General features: G+C 40.5%; 1 pseudogene; it reads left to right on the forward strand.

The window, feature by feature from the left end:
* The first annotated feature begins 325 nt into the window (after positions 1-325).
* Positions 326-4,600, forward strand: LOC122700836 (annotated as a pseudogene).
* Positions 4,601-8,660: the final 4,060 nt, after the last annotated feature.

Consider the following 8,660-nt stretch of genomic DNA (forward strand, 5'->3'; position numbering starts at 1 on the left):
GGGGGATCTCACTCCCGCAGCTGTGAGAGGGGAATGCCAGTGACGAGCAAGGCAAACTGCCCCACACAGACATCCCTCAGAAGCTCAGTGGGAGAAGGAGTGAGCAGGAGGCCTGAGTGACGGTGGAAGACCATCGAGAAGATCCTTTGGCCACCAGCTCCCCTCTGTCACATCAAAGGAAGGGGATGCTAAACATCCAAGTGGATCAGAAGATTGGAGGAGGCTTTGTGGCAGAAAATGAGCTTCCTTGAAAAAATATTCACAATACCTGACCTTATGGGTTCCCATAAAGAAAGCCAGAGAGCCGACAAATCCCCACACGGTGATGCCTGTTTACGTTACCCATGTAAGCAAAGTGCTTAAAATCAGATTTTACTGCCCCTTCCTTGATGTCTGTTTCTATTGACTGCTTTATCTCTTACCAATAGGTTGCCTTTCCCTTGCTTTTTCTGTCTCATTTTTCACTGACCACCAGTGTGTGCGCAGAAGACCAATGGAGACTATTGAAAATTTCACCTGAATATCTGTATTTTAAAAAAGAACCTTGACTTCTACCTCACCCCATACACAAAATTAATTAAATATGGATCATAGACCCAAATATAAGACGATTAAGCTTTTAGAAGAAATCACAGGAAAATATCCTCAGGACCTTAAAGTAGCAGAGCTTTCGTAAAGGGCACAAAACGCTCTGTCATAGAAGGGCAAATTGATATACTGGATTTCATTAAAATTAACAAACTTGGTTCACAAAACACAACATTAAGACACTGAAAGACAGAGATACAAACAGAAAGTGCAAAGTAAATCTGTACTACAGATATATGACAAAATACTTATGAGAATATGCAAAGCATTCCTTCAAATAAACAAGAGACAAGACAACCCAACTCGTAAAAATTAACTGAAATACTTGAAAACAAGCAACGCAAAAGAGTATATCCACATGTCCAATCATGTCTGACTCTTTGTGACCCCACGGACTGTAGCCCACCAGGCTCTGCTGTCCCCGAGATTCTCAGGCAAGAATACTGGAGTGGGTTGCCATTCCCTTCCCCAGGGGATGTTCCCAATCCAGGGATCGAACCTGGGTCTCCTGCACTTCAGGCAGATTCTTTGCTGTCTGAGCCACCAGCGAAGCCCAAATGTCCAATAAACATAGGAAAAAAAAAACAAACTCAACATCACCAGACATCAGGGATATATAATTTAAAATGACAATGGGATATCACTGGTAAACTTCCAGAATGGCTAAAATTAAGAAGAGTGACTATATTGAATTTGGGTGAGACTTATGAGCAATTTAAACTCATATATTGCTAGTTGATGTGAGTATAAATTGATGTAACCACTTGGGAGAACTGCTTGGCAGTATCTACTAAGTCTAAATACATAACTATTGTACAAGTCAGCAATTCTAGCCCTAGATGTATGCTCAAGAGAAATGAGTTTATATGTATACCAAAACATATGTAAAAGATATTAACAGTAACTTTATATATAATAGCTTCAAATTGGAAATAATCAAGATATCCATCAGTGGGAAAATGGATAAAGAAAGTGTAGTAAATTTACATGGTGGAATAGCAAACATTTATTTTTTTAAGTTTTAAAAAAGAATGAACTACCACTGTATGCAAAAACATGGATAAATCTGCCAGGTGATATTTTAGTGAAAGGCAGGTGTAAAAACATATATACTACGTAATTCAATTTATATGAAGCTTAAGTACAGGCCACACATACATCCACGGTATTAAAGTCAGAATAGTGATCACCTCTCTGGGGGTCTTATCTGCAATGCTTTTGATGTTATCTTGACCATCTATTGGTTACTTGAGTTCATACATGTGTCGAAATTCATCATGTATATTTACTATCACTGCATGTTACTGAATATACACTATTCTCAAGGAACAGTTTTAAAAGGCTAAAAACAAGGTCATCTAGGATCATGACATATGTGAAGAAACCTTTAAAATAGAACCTTGGGCTTCCCTTGTGGCTCAGCTGGTCAAGAGTCTGCCTATAATGTGGGAGACCTGGATTCGATCTCTGGGTTGGGAAGATCCCCTGGAGAAGGGAATCTCCACTCCAGTATTCTGGCCTGGAGAATTCCATGGACTGTATAGTCCATGGGGTCACAAAGAGTTGGACACGACTGAGAGACTTTCAAAAAAAAAAACAAGCTATCATTTTTTCCAGAAAGTCAAAGGGATTTACTCACATTCATGAAATAGAAAGCAGGAGTTAAAACCATTAAAACAAAAAACAGAAAAAAAGAAATAGGTTTCTTTGGCGGGGGTGGGGGGGGAGGTAAAATGTAAAAATTCCATAGAAAATAAAGTGGAAGAAATTATCTAGAAAGCAGAAAAAAATGTTGGGAGATAGAAGTTACCAGGTTTTTAAACAATTTAGTCACTGCAGGCAAAAATGCTCATCTCAGGACGTGCTGGTGCCCGCCCTTCATGATTTCAGTCTGACCTTGGGACAGCCTGGAAACATTTTCCTGCAACAAGCTGCCCGGTGACTTCAACAGAGTGTTTTTGATTTTTTGTGAAATTATATTAACTCGGCGTGGTCACAACTATTTCCTCAGCTGTGATTGGCAAATACAACGTTTCGAAGACAACTGAGGAAGCACATTCATTAATCTTTACTTCAGTCTATTCGGAAGAGGAAACATTTCAAAACAATAGGTCTATATGAGAGGGGGAAAATAACAAACATGGTCCCAACAGCAACAAAATAATAAGAGAGGTGGGAATAGTTGAATACTGACCTTTTGCTGTATCCCAGTTATCAGTCAACCCTGTGTATTTATCCATGTTAGAGTAGTGTATGTTAGCATTTCAAAATCACTTCTGCTTTTCTCTTCCTTTAAATAATGTCCGTTCTAGAAAATTTGGATAATACAGTGAAGACACAGAAAAATCAGCAAGAACCCTTCCTCATAGAGACAATCATTATTGATTGAGACTTAGTTTAAAATCCTTGTCTTTCTTCTCTCTTACTATACATATATATATATATATATATATATATCAATAAATATATTGATATATCAATATTGATATATCTTTATATATAAAGATAAAGCTTTATCATACAAACAAGATAAAATCAAGCTTTATCATACAAACAAGACTGGACTATTTGTAAACGAAATATATAGTACATTTTTGGCGCCAAAATCAAGGGGGATAAAATCAAGCTTTATCATGCAAACAAGACTGGACTATTTGTCAGCGAAATAATACATTTTGGCGCCACCCCAGCACGCCGAGCCCATAGCTCCAGCGGGGGGCGAGCGAGGGCCCGCGGGCACCTGGCAGCTCTGTACCTCGCAGAGGGAAAATAAACACGCGCCAAGAAGCCCGGAGGCAAAAACGCCATCATAGGCATTCTTTGTGCAGACTTGCCGGGAGAAGCACAGGAAGGAGCACCCAGATGCTTCAGTCAGCCGCCCGGAGCCTTCTGAGAAGAGCTCAGAGACGTGGAAGGCAATGTCTGCCAAAGAGAAGGGAAATTAAAAGCCGTGGCAGAGGCAGACCTGGCCGGTCACAAAAGAGAAACGGAAACGTGTACCCCTGCTAAAGGGGGGACAGAAAAGAAGTTCAAGGATCCCGGTGCACCCAAGAGGCCTCCTTCAGCCTCTTTCGTTCTGAGTGTCATCCAAAAAGCAAAGGAGAACATCCTGGCCTAAGCCATTGGTGATGTTGCAAAGAAACTGCGAGAAAAGTGGAATAACACTGCTGTAGATGGAAGGACTGATGCTGAAGCTGAAGCTCCAATACCTTGGCCACCTGATGCGAAGAACCGACTCATTGGAAAAGACCCTGATGCTGGGAAAGATTGGTGGTGGGAGGAGAAGGGGACGACAGAGGATGAGCTGGTTGGATGGCGTCACCGACCCGATGGACAAGTTTGAGTAAACTCTGGGAGTTGGTGATGGACAAGGAGGCCTGGCGTGCTGCTGCAGTCCATGGGGTCGCGACTGAACTGAGCGACTGAACTGATGCTGATACTGACAGATGACAAGCAGCCTTATGAGAAGAAGGCTGCAAAGCTGAAGGAAAAGATATTGCTGCGAACCCGGCTAAAGGGAAACCTAATACAGAAAAAAAAAAAAAAAGGAGGCGGGTGGGGGAAGAGTCCTCAGGGCTGAAAAACGCAAGGAAGAGGAGGAAGAGGAGGACCAGGGGGAGGAAGAAGACGAAGAGAAAGAAGCTGGTGAATAAGTCGGTTCTCGCTCAATTGTTTTTTTTTTTTCATTGTCTATAAAGCATTTAACCCCCATAATCAATTCACTCCTTTTAAAGAAAAAAACTGAAATGTAAGGCTGTGTTAAGACTTGTTTTTACACTGTACAGTGTCTTTTTTGGTATCGTTAACACACCACCACATGTGTCTTGAGATAGCCCCGTCCTGGTGGTATTTTCCATGGCCGGTAACCTTGCCTGGCGCAGTGTTCCTGGAACTGTAGAGCAGGTTCTCGGCGCTGTGCAGTGCGAATCAGCTACATGCGGGGATGCTGGTTTCTTCATCTTCAGTTCTCTCTGATGAAGCTTATACGAATAATTTTCCTTCTGTTAATTGAATACCATTCTGTAATTGCGAAAAAGAAAAAAAGTTGCAGCTGTTTTGCTGACATTCTGAATGCTTCTAAGTAAATACTATTTTTATTTAAAAATAATAATGTGGACATTTTCCTGAATATATAATCACTTTTACTTGATAATATTTCACAATATGATGGCCCATGGTTTATTTACCATTATTGTATTGTTTCAGTTTTAAAACATTACAAGTGATACAAATCATAATAATGATATCAAATATTTGTACATTTTAAAGGAACCGAATTCTTCTTGCCAAAATGCCCTGAGAAATGTTACCTAAATTTACATTTACACCAGACACAGCAAAAACGGCCTGGTTCACTGAGCTCGAGCCAAATCCGGAAATTGTCATTTTTATAAAATCCTCAACATTCAAATAGGAAAAAAGGGTAACATTGCTTTTTAAATCTGAATGTCTATGTTTCTAATATTGCTGAACATTTCTTCATATGATTGCTGGCATTCTAATTTCCTTCACCTCCCCCACCCCCGCCAAGTTTTGATTGGGTTTTTCTTCTTTTTTCTTATTAAAGTATAAGAGCCTTAATGCTGTAGCTGTTGGTTAGTCACAAAGTCATGTCCAGCTTTTTGTGACCCCGAAGACTGTAGCCTGCCAGGCTCCTCAGTTCTTGGGATTTCCCAGGCAAGAACACTGGAATGGGTTGCCATTTCCTTCTCCAGGGGATCTTCCTGACCCAGGGATCAAACCTGTGCCTCCTGCTTAGCAGGTGGATTCTTTACCCCATAGCCACCTGGGAAGCCCTAAGAGCTTTAATAAGTCAAGGCTAAGACCAGTAATTTTCAAATGCTTTTTTTCTCTCTTGCTGTTGTTTTGTTTGGCAAATTATGCACATCTGTATAAAGGAACATGTGTCATGGGGCTGTAAGTAGAAGAACAAGGGTCAGAGGGTTCAACAGTTCATGCTGCCTTAAGTGTGGACATAGCCGAAGACAGCAGCCATAAGTCCAGAAGGAAAAGAAGGTCAGAAGAAAGTGGTTGTCATGGATAAGATGTATTTTCGGGAGTTTTCCATATTATTTGTATTACATTAGTGGAGGATTAGCAGGATAAAGGCTCTCTCAAAATCTACTGGAAGTCAATTCTTTGGATGATGATAGAAATCTTTCTTTTGCAGAATGAATAAGTCTTTTGGCTAGAGGTAGATAAAAACTTTTGCTCAATATGGCCTAATAACTCCAGGCCCACAGCAGCCAAACTGTCTGTCTCAAAGTATCTTATTACAATAAAATCAAATTTAACCTCCTAAACCCAAGACACAAATCACTCACTTTTCTTTCAAACAATTTGTTAGTGTATTATCATAAATGCTACCTGTCACAAGACTGATAGTTGTCAGTAGCTCAAAAATATGAATAAAATTGAAAATGAATCTGAATGTGGGAACTATAATAGCATTTCATAGAGAGGTGACGATAATAAGAGGTTGTGGCAGACACGAAAAATTCTCAGGAATAGGGAAATCAAGAAAACTGTCTTCAAATTAAATAAGCTCCCAAATCAGTCTCACCAGATTTATATTCCCACCAAACGTAACAGTCAATAAAATACTTATTGGCCCTTGGTAGTCTATAGCAATGGCAAATTGGGTTTACCTTGTGAATTTTTACATTGCAAAGTTTGTATCAAGTCGCAGAGTGTAATTTCAAAATGACACAATCTGAGTTTATATTTCTTTCCAAATGATACTTGAGACTTTTGTTAATATTTCTCCAACAATACAAAAACTAGTCTCACCTGAATTTTAAGGTGCAATTTTAATCACTAGCTAGGAGCAATAAACACAATGTCTTTTAAAAGATCCAAGTCAATGTGTTTCAGATAAAAGAAGTTTCATTCTATCTCTTCCACATTTTCTGATTTAAAAAACAGTGTTGCATGCAATTGTTCAGAAGGATCTCAAGGGTGTTAGACTGAGTGAAAAAAGTCAGTCTCAAAAGTTATATACTTTATGATTCTATTTATGCAGCATCCTTGAAATGACAAACCGTAGGCTTGGAGAAGAGATTAGGGGTTGTCAAGGGATGGGTGGAGGTGGGTGTGGCTAATAAAGAATAGCATAAGGGAGTTTCTTTGTGCTAGAACAGCTCCATATCTTGATTGTGGTAGAAGTTACAGAAATCCATACACGGGACAAAACTGCAAGAACAATACACACTCACAGACCAATAAGTACGTGTAAAACCTGGTGAAACTGAACAAAACCTAAAGTTGCTGAACTAACATACTCATGCCAATGTCTTGGTTTTGCTATTGTGCCACGGCTATGTCAGATGTCACCTTTGGAAGAAACTGGGTGAAGGGTTCACGGAACTCTGTGCATGGAGTTTGCAACTATCAGTGAATTGTTTAAAAATAAAAAGTGTTTTCAAAACCATGTTTTCTGCTTACCCACATGTTTAACCTTATATAGGCAATTGTCAGAGAGGAAGCGAATTAGAACTCTTAGCAGCAAAACTATCTATCACAAAAATCCACGCACTAACAGTAATTCATTCTGCTGCTGCTGCTGCTGCTAAGTCACTTCAGTCATGTCTGACTCTGTGCGACCCCATAGACGGCAGCCCACCAGGCTCCCCCGTCCCTGGGATTCTCCAGGCAAGAACACTGGAGTGGGTTGCCATTTCCTTCTCCAATGCATGAAAGTGAAAAGTGAAAGTGAAGTCGCTCAGTCATGTCTGACTCTTCGTGACCCCATGGACTGCAGCCTACCAGGCTCCTCCATCCATGGGATTTCCCAGGCGAGAATACTGGAGTAGGTTGCCATTGCCTTCTCCATAATTCATTCTACTTATTGGCAAATACCTCAGGTTCTCATTCAGCGCCTAATTGCTCTTACTTCAGATGCATTTCTAAGAAACTCAGTAATTTGTCTTTCACAACTAGAGCAGATACATTCATCCAATCAGTCAGCAGTCATCTATTCATTAATTTATGTTTATTCATTCATTATTTTGCTGATTATGCCATTTAATGTGATAAGCATGATGTCCTGATGAATGACAATTTCTGCCCCCAAGAAACTTATGACTTAGATTGGTGATTTCTACACAGAGGGGTAGAGAGAAATGAAGAAATATGTATCAGAAAGGTACAAGCTTTCAAAATACATACTACCCCATCCCCCAAAGTCTTAAATATCCCTTAGGAAGACATCCTTCCACTTCCTAGAATAGAGGGAAGAGGAATAGAAAGGGGAAGGGGGGAGAAGTGAAGACAGATGGGACCAGATTAGGAAATGCCTTATATGGAGGAGCTTTGGAATGTATCCTTATGGCAAGGGGGCATGACTGAAGGGTTTAAGGCAAGGGGGTGAGGCAAGTAATCAAATTTATAGTATTTTTCAAGATTTCACAAGCTTCATTATGCAAGTCTGGAGGGTTGATGACTAGTTAAAGAGGTGTTGCAATAATTTTTATGTGACTCCATAATGGCTGTGGGGATGAAGATAAGAAGGCACATTTTTGAACTCATTAGGAGGAATATTTGACAGGACTTGGTGAGCAGTTATTCCTCATATCCATAGAAATGGAAATAGCCGAAGGTGATGACCTATAAAGAAAGCTGAGCGCCAAAGAATTGATGCTTTTGAACGATGGTGTTGGAAAAGACTCCTGAGAGTCCCTTGGACTGCAAGGAGATCCAACCAGTCCATCCTAAAGGAGATCAGTCCTGGGTGTTCATTGGAAGGACTGATGCTGAAGCTGAAATGCCAATACTTTGGCCACCTGATGTGAAGAACTGACTCCTTGGAAAAGACCCTGATGCTGGAAAAGACTGAAGGTGGGAGGAGAAGGGGACGACAGAGGATGAGATGGTTGGATGGCATCACCAACTCAATGAACATGAGTTTGGGTAAACTCCAGGAGCTGGTGATGGACAGGGAGGCCTGGCGTGCTGTGGTTCATGAGGTCACAAAGAGTCGGACACGACTGAGCGAATGAACTGAACTGAACTGAAAGATGACCCATTGCAGGGTGGAGAGGTTAATGACGGGAAGCGACATAGGAGGACTTCTA

This window comes from Cervus elaphus, chromosome 9 (genome assembly GCF_910594005.1).
Source record: "Cervus elaphus chromosome 9, mCerEla1.1, whole genome shotgun sequence".
Taxonomy (NCBI): Eukaryota; Metazoa; Chordata; class Mammalia; order Artiodactyla; family Cervidae; genus Cervus; species Cervus elaphus.